The 21,119-nt window shown below is 31.3% G+C and overlaps 1 protein-coding gene and 1 long non-coding RNA gene across 8 annotated transcripts in view; both read right to left on the bottom strand.

Annotated features, from left to right (window-relative positions):
* Positions 1-21,119, bottom strand: part of LOC127727071 (RNA 3'-terminal phosphate cyclase-like) — a 97,310-nt gene that overhangs the window by 9,102 nt on the left and 67,089 nt on the right. The window lies entirely within an intron of this gene.
* Positions 1,539-20,319, bottom strand: LOC127727079 (uncharacterized). 7 transcript variants are annotated; one of them, XR_007993756.1, is made up of 4 exons: positions 20,226-20,315; positions 6,049-6,117; positions 3,589-3,702; positions 1,539-1,793 (listed from the first exon to the last, which is right to left on the bottom strand). It is a non-coding gene; the product is annotated as an uncharacterized LOC127727079 (long non-coding RNA). The 7 variants fall into 7 exon arrangements; XR_007993755.1 differs by lacking the exon at positions 6,049-6,117 and having other exon boundaries at positions 20,226-20,319; XR_007993761.1 differs by lacking the exons at positions 6,049-6,117; positions 20,226-20,315 and adding an exon at positions 20,144-20,183.

Here is a 21,119-nt window from a genome sequence, read left to right as displayed (position 1 = left end):
AACTGATAACAATGTTAAGCAAAGTGATGAGCCAAGCATGTTTTTATACGTCTACAGCTGTGGGAACAGGTTTAAATTATTCAGTGAATTGTATTGGTCGTGAAGTAGTTTATGTAGATGGTTGATCTGTTTGTAAAAAAATTAATTGGTTTAAAGGTTGCATTAAAACTTGTTGTAAATATGTACATGCTTGTAAAATTTGTACAAGTAAAACTCACATCAAAGTTACTTACAAAAGCTACAAAAAAGAACAGCAACCTAATAATCAAAACCAAGTTACCAGCAGTAAAATAGTACCCCAAAATTACTAAATTACCATACCAATACAGCTGTTTCGCCTTTTAAGTATGACCAGTTAGAATTAGAATTAAGAAATCACACTGACAAAAATGTTGTCAATTTACTATGTAATAGTGTCTGATATTAATATTTGAACATTTGAAAGTAAAAATGCTTTGTCAGCCAGGAGAGATCCTGATTCAGTCACAACTGTTATTGATGATGAATTAGAGAAAGGCTTCATGCAGTGAAAATTTTTTCAACCCTTTTCCTGTTTAAATAATTAGCCCTATTGTTATTGCAGTACATAGATATTCTTTAAGAAAAGACCTTGGAACTTTCCTCGTCACACAAAAGCTGTGAGCATGAAAGCGTTAATGATATGATAAACATATTTATTTTCACATAGTTATATTATAGTTGATGATGCAATTGGCCTTTAATGGTGTTCTACATCTCAAAGTCAAAGTAAGGCCTTCAACACGGATCAAAAGAATCTCTCACCTCACTACAAGTTTAAGACGGTCCCTAGCACCGATTTGAGCGGAATAATGCTTATATATGAGTTATCAAAAAATATAATCATGCCGACGTATATTTTACTGGACTTCGATAAAATTGTTTACTTCTATCCACAATTTTAATCTTATCCCCCAAATTTTGTCTGTATTAATTTTCGTTTATATGTCAAAAGGGGGATAATTCATTTTATTGTATATAATGTGTATGTAGCTGTTAGACCCCCAGTTTTTTCAATGTAATATTTCTTTTTAGTTTTAGAATTATGTTTAAATAATTAGTTTTATTAGCACTATTTCTTTTACTTAAATTATGGCTACAAACAAGTTAACATTAAAAAAAACCACAAGGATACACGTACACTAAAAACAATATTGGATTATCTTAGGAGATGTAAGGAATAGTAGTATTGTATTTTCCTAGCTTTAGGTTGGTCTTTTGTGTACCAAAGGCAGGTGAAGAAAGTCAACTTAGAAGCTCTGTGATTTGATGTAAGAATACAATATATTTTTTTTATTTATCTATGAATAACTGCAGTGTGTAAATTTACAATATAAATTTTGAAACCCATTGAAATATTTTCTTGAGAATTATTCGAAAAGACTTCCAAATTTTCATACATTTGATGTAAAATGACGGTGGGCATGGGTACCACAAAAAGCTCCGTTCGAAGATGGTCATGATAATATTTGACTTCAATTTCTAAAACAAATTAATAAAGTACTGACACCACACATAACTGTTTTGTCCAGGTTTTATTATAAAAAGTAGTAAATTTAGAAAATGTTAGTATTGTCGCCTATGGAAGAATACATACTACCGTTTTCCCTTTATATCTGCAAGATAATTTTTCTTGGTTACAATAAGTTTAGACATCCTCCTATATTTCTAAAGTCAATAATCTCAAAACTTTTTAGTTCATTTGGCACAGCAGCATCTACAAACAGGGTGACAAGAAGGACAACAACATCCGACCGCAGTTTGGAACAAAAACCCTAAAAAAGAAAGAAAAAGTTGGTGAATGCAGTCAAACAAAGTTAGAACTAGCAAGTTTCCTCATGTCATTTCCGAGTCAACAGCTGCACAAGGTTTCCACTAAAGTGAACGCTATGTCGTAATGATAACTCTTACTAATATTTTAGAAAATTTTACGGAACTAAAATGCATCTTCAGATATTGTATAGACATAGTTTTATTGTTGTAGACAGCATGCATATTGACCTCCAGATGTCCTATGGCTATTTCGTGGTCGCATTGCTGTCGTAATGTTGACAATTAGATAAAAGGTCAATCAGAAAACATAGCCTGCTTTCTTAAAAAAAAATCCATCTTGAAATCAAATGCTAAAAAAATATTAAATAGTTTAAATCTTTGAGATATAATACATAATAATTTTGGAAAAGATTCCAATTTCTTTTAGAAATTGATATTATGTATTTATTAAACAGCATTTAAAAAACAAACCATGCATATGATTAACGCGAAAATATTACACGTGAGGGTTCCCAAATCGCACCTATTTGGACATTATGTTTTCATTTTCGTTTATTTCAAAAACAGACAAAAGTTTCCTTTCTGTGTTTTTTGTGTGTAGATGCATCCTTATTTACTATATAATTCCACAAACTTAATTCTAAGTCCATACTGAATCACAGAAAAACAATTTGAACCGACTGCCAAACGATCCAAGATTCTGTTATGAGGAGTTATGTGTACGTAAATTAAATACATGCTTAACTATTTCTCCCTTTTTTTTTTTTATAGTTTGCGATGGTTCAAGCTTATTTCATTTTGTGAGAAGTTAATGTCAGTGACATATTTTAATTGCTCATTTTTAAAGTCGACTTTAAAAATGCATGGAGGTCGCATGCGACGTTTCCATAAATTTTACTTTTTTTTCACTGAAGACTTCATCTGTAGATAAAAAAAAGTTAACTATGTTAGAATTGAAAATGGAAACGGGGAATGAGTCAATGAGACAACAAACCGACCAAAGAGCAAAAAACAGCCCAAAGTCCCCAATGTGTCCAACGCAGCGAGAAAATCCAGCACCCGTAGGCGTGCTTCAGCAGGGCCCTAAACTATAATGTATATTAGTTCAGCGAAATGGACGCCACACTAAACTCCGAAACATATAAATGAACCAAAATTAAAAAAATACACAAGACTAACAAAGGCTAGAGATTCCTAACTTGCGACAGGCGCATAAATGGTTAACATGCATAATGACAAATGATAAAAATACGGATTGCTGAGTCTCTGAGAAAACTACGAAAAAACGGTAGGGACGTAGGGACATACTATTTATGAAATTTTTCATTTCATTTTGTGATCTCTTACTTTCATCTTGACATTTCTCACTTTCAACTTGAAATTTCTCACTTTCATTGACAAACATTTTAGATCTGCAAATTTACGTTAGCAAATTTTTGTCTTCCCTCAGCAGGATTTAAACCCATGCTTGCTTCTATGACATTGTAGCCTACAATGTGTCCAGAGCTCTAGACCACTCGGGCAACTAGGCTTTATAAAAGTTGAGATTTCGGTAATCGTCGGATTCCTTTAGGGAGGTAACGCAGTATACGATGTATTGTTGAAAGCAGATCCATTTTTAGAAATCAGCTATTTTATCTGTCGTAAGGGCTGATAATATTTACCATACATTCAATCAATAACTTTTTATTATATAAGCCTACATATGTGACATCTTTACGACAGTAGTTTTCTTTAGTACAATGGGGTACTGGGGTCTCGTCGAGGCAAACTTACGATATAAACTATATAACTTACTTTCGCTTATTTTCCTGATCTCAGCAGCTATTCCGGAATGAAATGGAGAGCTTGACACCAGGACAATCAATGTCATTGCTGTCACAAAGAGTAATATACTATAAGCCTTCATTACTGGAAGAGACATAAAATACATATTAGTAAACAAATCGAATATATGTTCGTATAGTTATCATAGAATATAGAACAGAAATCATATTGTGTTGATTTAAACATAACTGGGTTTATACATCAATGACCTAAATTATTCTTGCAGTTGATTGTCTCCTCATCTTTTTCCTTCTGGTTCTTTGGTTTATGATTATTTATAGTCCCCTTGGTAGTTTCTTCTTTGTTTTATCATTTCTTATTTGGAAACGGCTGTCAACAAAATCAAAGGCTAAAAGTTCTGTTTCTTTAATTGTTGAATCGTTGTTTAATTCCTTGTAGTTGTGAGTTTTTGTTTAATGTTCATCAACCCATGTCCATTTCCTCCCCAAATATTTGTATTTTATCATTCAGAATTTTACAACAAATGTATTTTTGATGGTATATATTGATGTGGTGGCTATGGGGTGGAAAGCGTAATAATAAAAATCTGTTAATTAAAAAATTCCAAATTATTATCAGGTACGTGTAAATGTGCAATACTAAATAGACAATTAAAAATGATTCTTCGTTGCAGGAAAGTAATTTGTCTCGATAAGGCAATGTGATAAATAGGGGCATTCTATCATTGTTATTTTTTTATTGATAGGATATTGTCTATTGTATCCCTCATTATTTTGCATGGTATATTTTGTTACCCTTATTTTTGGACAAAAATATTATGTTTTAGGATACAATGATGTTAAGGAAAGTTAAAAGAGTTGAGTAATGTTTATGAAACCAGGCTGGTAAGATAAAAATGACTTCACCCGAACGATGCAAAAGCCAAAACAATATAAACAACTTTTTTTTAATATTTACATTCCACTCCACTAGAATTGAACCATGCTATGTAGTGTCTGAATATTTTCTAGAATTCATAGAATTCATACATCTTGGTTATTATATTTGAACATTATTTATTTAGTATTTTATACAACCTAAAATGCCATTTGGCCAATGTATGCCTAGATGTCCCACTTTCAGTAAACCAGATTTATGAAACAAATCTAAGGTATTAACGTTTCGAAATTTGGTTCGTGTTGCTTAGTCTTTAGTTTTCTATGTTGTGTCATCTGTACTATTATTTGTCTATTTGTCTTTTTATTTTTGGCCATGGCGTTGTCAGTTTGTTTTCGATCTACGAGTTTGACTGTCCCTCTGGTATCTTTCGTCCCTCTTTTTCAGCTTGAATCAAACAAAACTATGTTTCATGTTTTGTAGCTAACTAATTATTATCATGCATCAAGTGTCACTCATTTTTGCGCAATATTTATTTTCATATGGATATCTTCACTCTGACTTCTTACTCATCCATTTTACTAACGTGTTTATAGATACTTCCTAGATATACAATATCATTCTCACGACTAGTGTTGCTTGCATAGCTGGTTTCTTTTATAACAAGGAATACATGAATATGCATTCTGATAAAGTCCTTGAAGATCATTGGCATTAACATGTATTTAACGTGTTGGTTTATAAGTATATAAATTCAAATGATAACTCAGAAACTTGTTCATATTTGCCCCTTCTAGTATTTATCAATGTGAATTTGACTCGACATTATTCAAGGAAGCTAAACCAGTAAAGGCACAATTATTCATTGATTGGGTATCGGATCGGATCTTGAATGCCCATATTGTAATTTTGTCCGTATTTAATATATTCTCCTGTCTGGGATATGTTCCCAATTTTATATCTCATTCTTACCAATATAATTTTTCCCATATCATAAAGTAACCAATGAGAACCGAAATTTGTTACGTCATTATTTCAAGCTTGCGTGAATATCGTATGAACCTAATATCTTCGCACCGTGATATGAAGCAATGATGCGAAGCAAAAAATGGATATCATATTTTATGGATACATTACTTATAACCCTAACAACGTATTATTCTATCTAATAAACGTCTATAAGGTTTTCGATAGTTCAATCTTTGCCAAATTTATAGATAAACACAGCTATTGTCCTATTGTTGAACTATTGTCCTACATCCCTCCTATACCTATATTTAGTAGTACATACAGTATACAGTATATACTTTCTTGATAAAGTACAAATTAAGAAACATCTAAATACAAGGGTACACAAAATGAAAACAACACTGTAAAAACCTCTGACTGACTTCGGATTTTAAACTGACTTCAATTCTTTTAAAGTCCCTTTAAGTCATTAATCTTTTCAAGTACTTATACATAATGGACTTCAAATTTTGATTTTGAGCCTTTCTGATGAATATAAATCAAGAAGAGTGCTTCGGATGCACGAAATTAAGTTTTTTTTTAACATATATATTTTGGTTATTGTTAATACACTGATATTAGTACCTTTTGTTTTCTTTTTATTACAATAGAAAGGTTCAAATACAGGTTATTTATCTGAATATATCCCGGCTGCTGAAAATTTAAAAAGTCGAAATAACATGTCAATTTTGATATGCTTGTTTCTAAAAAATATAAGCATGTGAATCCATATAAAAATAAGGAGATGTGGTATGATTGCCAATGAGACAACTATCTACCAAATTCAAATAAATTGGATGCAATTATAGGCAACCGTACGGCCTTCAACAACGAGAAAAACCCATACGGTATAGTCGACTAAAAAGGTTCGTATGATAAATATGAAACAATTCAATTGAGAAAACTAACGGCCTAATTTATAATAAAACAATTTACGAAAAACAAATATGACAGACGTGAACCAACGACAACCACTGAACTACAGGCTCCTGACTTGGGACAGGCACATAAAGAATGTCGCGGGGTAAAACATGTCTGCGAGCGCTTAACCCTCCCCTAATCTGGGACAGTGATGTAACAGCACAACATAAGAACAAACTATAAAAATCAGTCGAAAAAAGGCTTAATATTAGGTTGCCTATAATTGCTGAAATCCACTTCATTTGAACTTTGCTGGATAGTTGTCTCAATAGCAATCATACCACATCTCCATTTTTTATATTAACTCATCAGATCGATACAAAGAAAAACATCAAACAAAAACACAGACAGGACGTGGCAGGGTATATATTAATACCTCATCCCTAACAACAAAAAAGACACTACGTACATATCTGAGAGAGCTCGATGTTACTGACAACTAGTTCAAAGCCAATAAGAACTAATAAAACAAAATCATGTATTTAAGACTAAAATATTAATCAGTACACATCCAACATCCAACGGATTTAGTGTAAAGACGTCATTAGAAGTCAGAGAAGAAGAAACTTGTGCAATGTTAAAATATAGGTATCGACAGATTGTAGTACTGTGAAGGTACATATGTGTACTGTAAAGGTACGTATGGGTAATATTTAGTATAGTTTTAATTACTTATAACAAAATCAATATTTATACCAATAAAAACAATATTCAAAGATTTAGTTACAGTGTTGAATAGGTAACCATTTAGAATAAGTTTATTTAAAGGATTGATAAGTATACCCGGATCGTTTTTTGTTTTGTCATTATTTAACATATTAAAACATTCAGCCAAATGTTATCTTGAATATCAGCAGCTAGTATCCTTATAAGATATTTCCGAACATACCATGTATGCAACCCTGTTGGCTCTTACAGAAGCCAGAAGGCGAATGGTATTTACTTCATGAATTAAGTATTATAAACAAATAAATAAATAAAGTGGTAGAATTTCTATTGAAAATTAATCTCATCTGACTGGAAAATACAATGAATCAATAAACAAATAATAGACAGTATATTTAAATAAGTCAGTAGCGAAACCCATATAAAACAGTTAATAGATATAAGAAGATGTGGTATGAGTGCCAATGAGACAACCCTCGATCCAAGTCACAATTTGTAGAGTAAACCATTATAGGTCAAAGTACGGCCTTCAACACGGAGCCTTGGCTCACACCGACCAGCAAGCTATAAAGGGCCCCAAAAATGACTAGTGTTAAACCATTCAAACAGGAAAACCAACGGTCTAATCTATATAAAAAACGAGATACGAGAAACACTTATGAACCACATCAACAAATGACAACCACTGAACATCAGGTTCCTGACTTAGGACAGGTGCAAACAAATGCAGCGGGTTTAAACGTTTTAATAGGCGCCAACCTTCAACCTTCCTGAAACAATAGTGTAACATCACAACATAGAAAGACACACCATAAAGTATCAATTGAAATGGCTTAACTAAATCAAAAGACATATTAACAAAAATAAGTGAACATACACTGAACAAATAAATGTGATCTATGACACAATGTAAATACAAAATAAACAAAGGGGTTAGGTATAAAACAATTTCAGAAAGACAACCATAACCTCGGACAAAATGCTGCCAAATAAAATAAAGTACACAGTTAAATAAAAATAATTTTGTAGTAAGGTATACATGGAGTACGGAAATAATTTTTACAAAGTAAATAATTTTGTTGTTCCTAGTACGAGAACAAAAGTGAAAATTTATCGTCATACTAAACACTTATCCAAGGTGGTATATATTAAAAATAGTGAGACTAGATATAACACCGAATAAGTTAACATTAAATAACAAAAATGCATTACAAACTGTATCAACAGGTCAAATGAACACGAAAGTACGATTTGAAAGTACTCGCAGTTACTGAAAGCTAGATGAAATTCAAACAATTAATAATAAAAAATCAAGCATCAGAGACTAAAATCAACTAAAACATCCCAGGATTTAGTGTTTTAACGTCATGGACAGTCAAAGAAGACATGACTTGTGCAATGCCAAAATAAAAGCATTGACAGGCAGTAGGATAGTGAGGAGTTAACCTGTTAATAAATATGTATAATGTAATATATAGATAGAGTAATCTTTATATAGAAAATGAACGTTGATGTGTATTTATACATCCCAAAAAAAAAACGTTTGAAAAGAAATCAAATTTAGTTATGTTTTAATTTTCTGATCACAAAATCGATATTTGTGCCAATGTAAACTATATTCAAAGATCTAATTACAAGACTGGTAAGATAACTTTTACTTATAAGTTTGTTTAAAGGTTCGATGAGTAAAACCTACATAAAACCTATGATTCTAGACTTTTTGGTAGAGATCATGTTAGCAATATGAATAATCTGTAGAGAATGTTTGTAAACGATGCCGGCATGATCCATGATCAATGTATGACTACATGCAGCGTACCCTGGTCTTGATGCTCATCTTGCAAATTACGAACGTGAAAAGATGTGTGATGACCCTTGGGAGCCACTAGTCTCTGGTTATTTTTATTATCTTTGGAAAAAAAGGAAAGGCAACTCGAACTCATTACAGCTCATTCACAGAAAGTGACTCCTTGAATATTTTCCACATTTAATTTGAGCTTTGCCTCCACTTCAGTAATGAAAATTTCAATTGATTTACCTTACTGGTCTTTTCCAAAATATGACATATCGTATAAACTTCAAAGCATATCTATATTTTATTTAAACAGATCAACACAGCACTGATTTTAACGAGAAATAGACCCAAGTTGCTTTTTTTTATTTACACAAATTCTATGTTTCATCTGTTCTTAAAAGAAAAACATCTAATTAATCCATAATTATCTTTGAGACATATGTTACCGGCGCGGTACTTTTGCGCTTTTTGAAAGGACATTTGCGCTTTTTTAAATGGACAATTACACTTTTTTAATTGACATTTGCGCTTTTTAAAAAATGATATTTGCGCTTTTTTACAGGACATTTGAGCTTTATAAACCTAACATTTTAGTCATCATGGTTAAAAGTTTAAAAATCACTTAATATCCCAAACAAACAGCACATTCATTTATTTATATACAATTCAAAGTTGTAGGGTTACTTTTCTTCCGACCAATTCCCCCAAAGGATTCCTCATATTTTGGAGGAAAATTAATTTCAATAAGTCCATGAGAATTTTGAAAACTACATATTAATCAGTAAGTGAAAAGAAAAAAAGTAATATCTTTTATTTGAAAAAAATCCAGTTACTGGACAACAGCTGTAAACAAGCTGTTCATTTGAATGTTATAATTTAATTACGCTGCATATATATTTGAAGTCCTTATTCCTGATATAAAATGCATTTAACATGTGATGTAAATTCGTGAGTACTTTGCAATTTACTAAATAACTACATACCTTTTGAAAACAAATACTAAATGATGCATCTATATTTTCCTTTAATAATTAATTGCCGTATATGAGACCTTAACTCGGAAATAACCCTTGGTATACCAAATCACCGAAATAAAAAATGTAGATTATATTGACCTCCTTTTTGTGGTTATTAACAATTTTGTGTAGTCAGTCTATTGATATCATTCTATTTCTCCTGATTTTTAAACTTGATATTTTTTATTTAGTTAAAAGCTGTTGGTATGTGCTCCAATAATCTTCAGAAATAAATATAATTCTGGTATTACAACCACCATAAACATACCATACCACACATGACTGTAATTAAAATTGTACAGAATAAATGAATATTGCATAGCAAGTCTACATAATTTCGTTAAATTTTATTGAAAAATTTTATTGAAAAATTTAAGTACGGGTCACTGTCTATATTTTTATTTTCAATATAAAAAACGGAAATATGGTATGATTGCCAACTATCCACCAAAGTTCAAATAAAGTGGATGTTCAGTTTTCTTACCAATGGCTATTGTCTTAAATTTGTCAGGGTTTGGCATTTATAGTATTTAAACTAAACCAAATAATAAACTTTAAGCCAAGGCTCCGTGTTGAAGGCCGTACTTTGACCTATAATGGTTTACTTTTACAAGTTGTAACTTAGATGGAGAGGTGTCTCATTGGCTCTCATACCAAATCTTCTTATATCTATCTAAGCATTCTTTTTTTAGAGTATTTACAACACTGTCTATATAAGAATGTGAATATGACAAAGAATTATCATCTGCATAATTAAATAGTGAGCTACTTGACACAAAAGGAAAACCATTATTTTAAAACATCATTAAAACTACAGGTACAAATAAAGAGCCTTGCTGCGCCCCTTTATATATATTTATCAAGGTACTTATATCGATATCAATTTTTATACATTGTTTTCTTTTACTTAAATAGGTATCTACACAAGCTTATAGTCGATTCGTCTTGTCTGCAAGCCTTCAGTTTCAAAATCAATACAGTAAGACTAAGTCAGTCGAAGGTTTTCACCACAGCAGTAATATATTGATCGTTTTTAAAATCCTTTTTCCAATTATCATTAATTTTAAGGAGTTCTGTCTGGCAGCGGTATTCTGCCCTAAAGGCGGATAAATTTGGATGAAATAAACTATGAAGAAAACTTTATTGAAAAAACGTCGACACAACAGGTTAAATACTGATTGGTCTATAGGTACCAGCTTCAAGTTGACTATTTTCCTTGTGAAGTGGCACCACTTAGCCTACTTTAGTTGTCGGGATATATCGAGTGCTCAACCGATTTGTTTTACTAAATTTTGTTATTGGTGTCACAACTGCTGGTTTTTCCAATTTTAGTATTTTTCCGGATAACCCATCTTTACCTGTTGTTTTATTTACATCAATTGTGTTTATTTGTTTCTCTGCAACAGTTTCTTCTACACATTTGAAAATTAAATAACTTCGTTTCTACAATTGCTGTTAATAGACTTAACACTTTGGTGGTTTTGATCTACAGGACAGTCTGATCCAATATCTATTATTATATTTTCAAAAATCATAAAACGTATTATCAAACTTTGACTGAACATTTATAATGTTATCGTTGTTTCATAAATAAAGGTATTACTAAAATGACTACCTTTGTTTGCTAAAAAAAGTCTAATGGTGGCCAAAAGTCTTTGCTTTTTGGTCCACCTAAAAACAGCTCTATAAAATAATTTCTAATTAATTGACGCTAGATTTTGTTAAAAAAACATCTGGACCCTATATTTCCCCCCAGTTTTTCTTTTATTTCATCTTATATCTATTGTACAACATCTTTTTATTAAATATAGCTCATCTAAGTTCATTATTCGATTCATGAACGGACCAGGATTCTAAACATTTATTTCAATTTTTAAAGGTATGTGTTTATTTACAGTATTTTAAAAATCAGGTTCAAACTCTTCATGTGCTATATTGACATCATTGTTCTCATCTATTTTCTTATTGAATGTATTGCATTTAAATAAAGGCAACAGTAGTATACCGCTATTCGAAATTCATAAATTGATTGAGAAAAAAAAAACAAATCCGGGTTAAAAACTAAAACTGAGGGAAACACATCAAATACATGAGGAGAACAACGACATAACAGAAACACAACACTAAAATGCAACACACACAGAAACGAACTGTAATATAACAATGGCCATTTTCCTGACTTGGTACAGGACATTTTAAGAAAAAAATTCGTAAGGGTTCCGCGGAACCCAGTGTCTCGCCTACTTTTGCTGTTAGTCGCAGGCTAAAAAAAAATGGGGAAAAAATTATTAAAAATTTTCCTCTAGATACTATCTTTTGATTGTAAGAAGTTCTGTTCAAGTTTGGTAAAAATCCAAGAAGGTTTATGAATCTAATAAATGTTTTAAAAACTTTAACTGCAGATTGTACGTAATATTAATTCGTATAAAACTAAGTCCATTTATAAGTAATATACGGAAAAACAGGAAATAAATATTAACGAAATGTCCTTCTAGATACTAGCTATTGATCATAAACAATCTTCTGTCCAAGTGTGGTACAAATCCGGGATAATTTAAGAAAGTTATTAAAATTTTAAAAGCTTTAACCACGGAGTGAATGTAATGTTAACTGGCAGAAAAACTAAGTGCATTTATAAGTAAAATAAGTAAAAGATAGGATTTTGTTTTTTACAAAATTTTCTTCTGGATACTATCTTATGATTATAAACAATCTTCTATCCAAGTTTGGTACAAATCTAGGATAGTTTAAGAAAGTTATTAAAATTTGAAAAACTTTAACCACAGAGTGAATGTAATGTTAACTGACAGAAAAACTAAGCCCATTTATGAGTAAAATACGGAAAAACAGGAATTGTTTTACTTCTGGATACTATCTTATGATCATAAACAAGCTTCTGTCCAAGTTTGGTTGAAATGCAGGATAGTTTAAGAAAGTTATTAAAATTTCAAAAACTTTAACCAGAGTGAATATTTGTGGACGCCAAAGACGACGCCGACGGAATGTAGGATCGCTTTTATGGCAATGTTAAATATCTCTAAAAAACCAATGGGGCCTCGGTGGCCGAGTGGTTTAAGTAGTTACTACTGTAATCACTAGCCAGTGAACACTGAGGTTGTGAGTTCGAACCCCGCTCGTGCGGGTGCACTCGACTCCAATCTTAATTGACTAGGATTGTCAGTTTTCCTATCGAAGGTCGGTGGTTTTCTCCGGGCACTCCGGCTTCCTCCACCAATAAAAACTGGCCGCCACGAAATAGCCCAAATGCGGTGCTTAAAAGTGGCGTTAAAACACCAAAAATCAAAATCAAACTAAAAAACTAAATAAGTTTTGGTTGTGTGTCAAAAGTAGATTTTATATCAAAATTAGTAAATCCTGTGACAGTAGCTAAGGATAAAGATAAGTTGAGAATAGTTTTATTTGCAAGACATATTAATTTACACTTGCATGAATTTAGATTTAAGTATGACACTTTTGGGTCAGTAAACCAAATTATTACAGTTTCTTGATTGCCTTATATGCATCGGTTTTTGGTATTTCTTAGATACATGTGTTATATAAAGGAATATAGCTGAAAAGGAAATCAGAAAAAAGTACCTGCGTCGTTGGTGTAGGAAGTCGTAAAAATATTTTCAGTAAAATACAAAAATAGACAATTAAAAAAATCTTCATTATAAGAAAGTAATTTATATCGGTAAGGTAATATGCCAGATAGGGGTATTCGATCATCGTTTTTTTTCCCTCACTTTTGATAGCATATCTACTGTGTCCTTTACTTTTGGGCATGGTATATCCTATATTTTTTTAAACATCCCTCTAAAAAAAGTTTGACCTTCAACATATAAAAAGCAAAACTACGTGAAATTGGCAGCATAAGTTCTGTCCAGGTTACTTTTAGTCATTGTGCAATGCCAAAATAAAAGCATTGACAGGCAGTAGGATAGTGAGGAGTTAACCTGTTAATAAATATGTATAATGTAATATATAGATAGAGTAATCTTTATATAGAAAATGAACGTTGATGTGTATTTATACATCCCAAAAAAAACGTTTGAAAAGAATTCAAATTTAGTTATGTTTTAATTTTCTGATCACAAAATCGATATTTGTGCCAATGTAAACTATATTCAAAGATCTAATTACAAGACTGGTAAGATAACTTTTACTTATAAGTTTGTTTAAAGGTTCGATGAGTAAAACCTACATAAAACCTATGATTCTAGACTTTTTGGTAGAGATCATGTTAGCAATATGAATAATCTGTAGAGAATGTTTGTAAACGATGCCGGCATGATCCATGATCAATGTATGACTACATGCAGCGTACCCTGGTCTTGATGCTCATCTTGCAAATTACGAACGTGAAAAGATGTGTGATGACCCTTGGGAGCCACTAGTCTCTGGTTATTTTTATTATCTTTGGAAAAAAAGGAAAGGCAACTCGAACTCATTACAGCTCATTCACAGAAAGTGACTACTTGAATATTTTCCACATTTAATTTGAGCTTTGCCTCCACTTCAGTAATGAAAATTTCAATTGATTTACCTTACTGGTCTTTTCCAAAATATGACATATCGTATAAACTTCACAGCATATCTATACTTTATTTAAACAGATCAACACAGCACTGATTTTAACGAGAAATAGACCCAAGTTGCTTTCTTTTATTTACACAAATTCTATGTTTCATCTGTTCTTAAAAGAAAAACATCTAATTAATCCATAATTATCTTTGAGACATATGTTACCGGCGCGGTACTTTTGCGCTTTTTGAAAGGACATTTGCGCTTTTTTAAATGGACAATTACACTTTTTTAATTGACATTTGCGCTTTTTAAAAAATGATATTTGCGCTTTTTTACAGGACATTTGAGCTTTATAAACCTAACATTTTAGTCATCATGGTTAAAAGTTTAAAAATCACTTAATATCCCAAACAAACAGCACATTCATTTATTTATATACAATTCAAAGTTGTAGGGTTACTTTTCCACCGACCAATTCCCCCAAAGGATTCCTCATATTTTGGAGGAAAATTAATTTCAATAAGTCCATGAGAATTTTGAAAACTACATATTAATCAGTAAGTGAAAAGAAAAAAAGTAATATCTTTTATTTGAAAAAAATCCAGTTACTGGACAACAGCTGTAAACAAGCTGTTCATTTGAATGTTATAATTTAATTACGCTGCTATATTTGAAGTCCTTATTCCTGATATAAAATGCATTTAACATGTGATGTAAATTCGTGAGTACTTTGCAATTTACTAAATAACTACATACCTTTTGAAAACAAATACTAAATGATGCATCTATATTTTCCTTTAATAATTAATTGCCGTATATGAGACCTTAACTCGGAAATAACCCTTGGTTTACCAAATCACCGAAATAAAAAATGTAGATTATATTGACCTCCTTTTTGTGGTTATTAACAATTTTGTGTAGTCAGTCTATTGATATCATTCTATTTCTCCTGATTTTTAAACTTGATATTTTTTATTTAGTTAAAAGCTGTTGGTATGTGCTCCAATAATCCTCAGAAATAAATATAATTCTGGTATTACAACCACCATAATCATACCATACTACACATGACTGTAATTAAAATTGTACAGAATAAATGAATATTGCATAGCAAGTCTACATAATTTCGTTAAATTTTATTGAAAAATTTTATTGAAAAATTTAAGTACGGGTCACTGTCTATATTTTTATTTTCAATATAAAAAACGGAAATATGGTATGATTGCCAACTATCCACCAAAGTTCAAATAAAGTGGATGTTCAGTTTTCTTACCAATGGCTATTGTCTTAAATTTGTCAGGGTTTGGCATTTATAGTATTTAAACTAAACCAAATAATAAACTTTAAGCCAAGGCTCCGTGTTGAAGGCCGTACTTTGACCTTTAATGGTTTACTTTTACAAGTTGTAACTTAGATGGAGAGGTGTCTCATTGGCTCTCATACCAAATCTTCTTATATCTATCTAAGCATTCTTTTTTTAGAGTATTTACAACACTGTCTATATAAGAATGTGAATATGACAAAGAATTATCATCTGCATAATTAAATAGTGAGCTACTTGACACAAAAGGAAAACCATTATTTTAAAACATCATTAAAACTACAGGTACAAATAAAGAGCCTTGCTGCGCCCCTTTATATATATTTATCAAGGTACTTATATCGATATCAATTTTTATACATTGTTTTCTTTTACTTAAATAGGTATCTACACAAGCTTATAGTCGATTCGTCTTGTCTGCAAGCCTTCAGTTTCAAAATCAATACAGTAAGACTAAGTCAGTCGAAGGTTTTCACCACAGCAGTAATATATTGATCGTTTTTAAAATCCTTTTTCCAATTATCATTAATTTTAAGGAGTTCTGTCTGGCAGCGGTATTCTGCCCTAAAGGCGGATAAATTTGGATGAAATAAACTATGAAGAAAACTTTATTGAAAAAACGTCGACACAACAGGTTAAATACTGATTGGTCTATAGGTACCAGCTTCAAGTTGACTATTTTCCTTGTGAAGTGGCACCACTTAGCCTACTTTAGTTGTCGGGATATATCGAGTGCTCAACCGATTTGTTTTACTAAATTTTGTTATTGGTGTCACAACTGCTGGTTTTTCCAATTTTAGTATTTTTCCGGATAACCCATCTTTACCTGTTGTTTTATTTACATCAATTGTGTTTATTTGTTTCTCTGCAACAGTTTCTTCTACACATTTGAAAATTAAATAACTTCGTTTCTACAATTGCTGTTAATAGACTTAACACTTTGGTGGTTTTGATCTACAGGACAGTCTGATCCAATATCTATTATATTTTCAAAAATCATAAAACGTATTATCAAACTTTGACTGAACATTTATAATGTTATCGTTGTTTCATAAATAAAGGTATTACTAAAATGACTACCTTTGTTTGCTAAAAAAAGTCTAATGGTGGCCAAAAGTCTTTGCTTTTTGGTCCACCTAAAAACAGCTCTATAAAATAATTTCTAATTAATTGACGCTAGATTTTGTTAAAAAAACATCTGGACCCTATATTTCCCCCCAGTTTTTCTTTTATTTCATCTTATATCTATTGTACAACATCTTTTTATTAAATATAGCTCATCTAAGTTCATTATTCGATTCATGAACGGACCAGGATTCTAAACATTTATTTCAATTTTTAAAGGTATGTGTTTATTTACAGTATTTTAAAAATCAGGTTCAAACTCTTCATGTGCTATATTGACATCATTGTTCTCATCTATTTTCTTATTGAATGTATTGCATTTAAATAAAGGCAACAGTAGTATACCGCTATTCGAAATTCATAAATTGATTGAGAAAAAAAAAACAAATCCGGGTTAAAAACTAAAACTGAGGGAAACACATCAAATACATGAGGAGAACAACGACATAACAGAAACACAACACTAAAATGCAACACACACAGAAACGAACTGTAATATAACAATGGCCATTTTCCTGACTTGGTACAGGACATTTTAAGAAAAAAATTCGTAAGGGTTCCGCGGAACCCAGTGTCTCGCCTACTTTTGCTGTTAGTCGCAGGCTAAAAAAAAATGGGGAAAAAATTATTAAAAATTTTCCTCTAGATACTATCTTTTGATTGTAAGAAGTTCTGTTCAAGTTTGGTAAAAATCCAAGAAGGTTTATGAATCTAATAAATGTTTTAAAAACTTTAACTGCAGATTGTACGTAATATTAATTCGTATAAAACTAAGTCCATTTATAAGTAATATACGGAAAAACAGGAAATAAATATTAACGAAATTTCCTTCTAGATACTAGCTATTGATCATAAACAATCTTCTGTCCAAGTGTGGTACAAATCCGGGATAATTTAAGAAAGTTATTAAAATTTTAAAAGCTTTAACCACGGAGTGAATGTAATGTTAACTGGCAGAAAAACTAAGTCCATTTATAAGTAAAATAAGTAAAAGATAGGATTTTGTTTTTTACAAAATTTTCTTCTGGATACTATCTTATGATTATAAACAATCTTCTATCCAAGTTTGGTACAAATCTAGGATAGTTTAAGAAAGTTATTAAAATTTGAAAAACTTTAACCACAGAGTGAATGTAATGTTAACTGACAGAAAAAGTAAGCCCATTTATGAGTAAAATACGGAAAAACAGGAATTGTTTTACTTCTGGATACTATCTTATGATCATAAACAAGCTTCTGTCCAAGTTTGGTTGAAATGCAGGATAGTTTAAGAAAGTTATTAAAATTTCAAAAACTTTAACCAGAGTGAATATTTGTGGACGCCAAAGACGACGCCGACGGAATGTAGGATCGCTTTTATGGCAATGTTAAATATCTCTAAAAAACCAATGGGGCCTCGGTGGCCGAGTGGTTTAAGTAGTTACTACTGTAATCACTAGCCAGTGAACACTGAGGTTGTGAGTTCGAACCCCGCTCGTGCGGGTGCACTCGACTCCAATCTTAATTGACTAGGATTGTCAGTTTTCCTATCGAAGGTCGGTGGTTTTCTCCGGGCACTCCGGCTTCCTCCACCAATAAAAACTGGCCGCCACGAAATAGCCCAAATGCGGTGCTTAAAAGTGGCGTTAAAACACCAAAAATCAAAATCAAACTAAAAAACTAAATAAGTTTTGGTTGTGTGTCAAAAGTAGATTTTATATCAAAATTAGTAAATCCTGTGACAGTAGCTAAGGATAAAGATAAGTTGAGAATAGTTTTATTTGCAAGACATATTAATTTACACTTGCATGAATTTAGATTTAAGTATGACACTTTTGGGTCAGTAAACCAAATTATTACAGTTTCTTGATTGCCTTATATGCATCGGTTTTTGGTATTTCTTAGATACATGTGTTATATAAAGGAATATAGCTGAAAAGGAAATCAGAAAAAAGTACCTGCGTCGTTGGTGTAGGAAGTCGTAAAAATATTTTCAGTAAAATACAAAAATAGACAATTAAAAAAATCTTCATTATAAGAAAGTAATTTATATCGGTAAGGTAATATGCCAGATAGGGGTATTCGATCATCGTTTTTTTTTTTCCTCACTTTTGATAGCATATCTACTGTGTCCTTTACTTTTGGGCATGGTATATCCTATATTTTTTTAAACATCCCTCTAAAAAAAGTTTGACCTTCAACATATAAAAAGCAAAACTACGTGAAATTGGCAGCATAAGTTCTGTCCAGGTTACTTTTAGTCATTAAATTTTAAAAAATATAGGATATATCATGCCTGGTTGCATATATCTTTTATCCGTTTTCCTGCCCTAAACAGCCGTTTTTCCTAGATTTTAAATTTTAGGAAAAACGGCTGTTAAGGGCAGGAAAACGGATTAAAAAGATATATGCAACCAGGCATGTCATAGGCGCATAGACGAATGACAAAAAGTATAACAAAAATACCGAACTCCAAGACACAGTAAGCACTTTTAGTAATCATATGCACACACAAAAATACATATACACTATGGACAACAAAATGAAATGCATTACCATGATGACTGCCCTATTGATAAATTTATCTACGTGCAACTACCGAAGTACGAACTAACAAAAATTTAAAATGCAACAAATGTATTATAACTCTCTCACCAAACAAATACAAGGACTACTATCTTTATTATCAATAAAGGCAACAGTAATATACCGCTGTTCAATAGTCATAAATCGATACTCAAAACGGAGGAGGCAATGATTTGCATTAGCTTGTCTGTTCTCTCTCGTTATATTACATTACGAATTTGTTTGTACAACATAAAAGGAAAAGAAAACGATCTTGAAAATCTTAAACGAATTGGTACACGAGAAAGAATAAAAAAAAATAAAATATAGAAATGTATTATGCCGGAATCTCTGAAATACAAGTTGAAGTATGATTATTATAAAAACGAAAGCATGATGTGAGTTCGAAAAAAGATTGTCCTTTGAATAAAATGAAATACAAAACTAAAATTATTTTTGATGAAGCACGCATAGAAAAGCGATAATTCCTTTCGATAGGTGGATGACATAACGAACAGTAAGCACGTTCAGTAATCATGTACACTTAAGTGAGTATCATATGTCTAATTCATTACTCATTTAAATATTACCTCCGTTATTAATCTTGATTTTTCTAGTTACCCGTAATGATGCATTGAAAATGCATGGAAGTGACTGAATATTTTATTCGTGAAGACGCTACAATAACCATAAACCAAATTTTATAAACGTTATAAATGTTTGCTATTATATTTGAATGATATTTATTTAGTATTTTTAACTTACTTAAAATGTTATTTGTCAAAGGTATGCCTAGCCGCCTCACTTTCAGAAAATTACAAATATAAAACAAACATAAGTTACTAACCTTTCAAAAAGTTCTGCTCTTGAATCACACGAAACTATTTTGTCTTATGTTTTATAGTTAACTAACTATTATCATACATCACGTGTCACTCTAGTTTATAATGTTTTATATTCTGTTTAATATATAATATTTTACATTGACAATCTATTTTGAGCTACATGTTTAACTTGCATCAGGTTTGGGTGTATTTTTAAACTCCAGTTGAATTTCTTAGCAATAGAAACAAAAGTAATTCCCTTGTTCTATAAATGTATATAATAGCCAATTTTTGAAGTATTCAAAGCATTCCGAATAATACTGAAAAGTCAAAAGAACTTTTAAGTCAAACAATATCCAAACATTAATGTCCAAAAAAAAAGCACCTTCTTTACTGGTAGAACAAATATGTTTTCGATATTTGACTGTTTTGTCCTTGACTTTAACATAAAATAAACTGTTAGGTTAAGAAAACATTGCTCTTCAAGTTTAGGATTGTTTGAACTTAGCATTATATTTCAAGCTACCCAAAAATTATCATGTTTTTTATAAATGGTCGCATTTTCCCATTTACTGCAATTGATAGTCTGTTAGATCAAAGGATACCACGATTGTAAGCCTTATGACAAAAAAAACGAAGTAGCATGCCTACTACATCCAGTAGTCATGAACAGCGTCAACTTAAGAAGCTAACGTTTCATGTTTACACATTCCGACTTATCAAAGAAAAGATAACTCCGAGCAGGAACCACTTGAACGTAGCTGTGTATGAGATTCTATCGTATAGCCATATTATTTTCTCGCGGTTCGAAAGTAAAGCGGGAAAATATTGTATTGACGTTATTGGTAATATGCGTATGGTCCAATCAGAGGGGTTGATTTAGATCCGGGTATGTAGGCATGTTCGATTTATTTAGG

The sequence above is a fragment of the Mytilus californianus genome, unplaced genomic scaffold, assembly GCF_021869535.1.
Source record: "Mytilus californianus isolate M0D057914Y unplaced genomic scaffold, xbMytCali1.0.p SCAF_19, whole genome shotgun sequence".
Lineage (NCBI taxonomy): Eukaryota > Metazoa > Mollusca > Bivalvia > Mytilida > Mytilidae > Mytilus > Mytilus californianus.
Note: the sequence above shows the minus strand (reverse complement) of the source record. Positions and strands in the feature narration are given on the sequence as shown.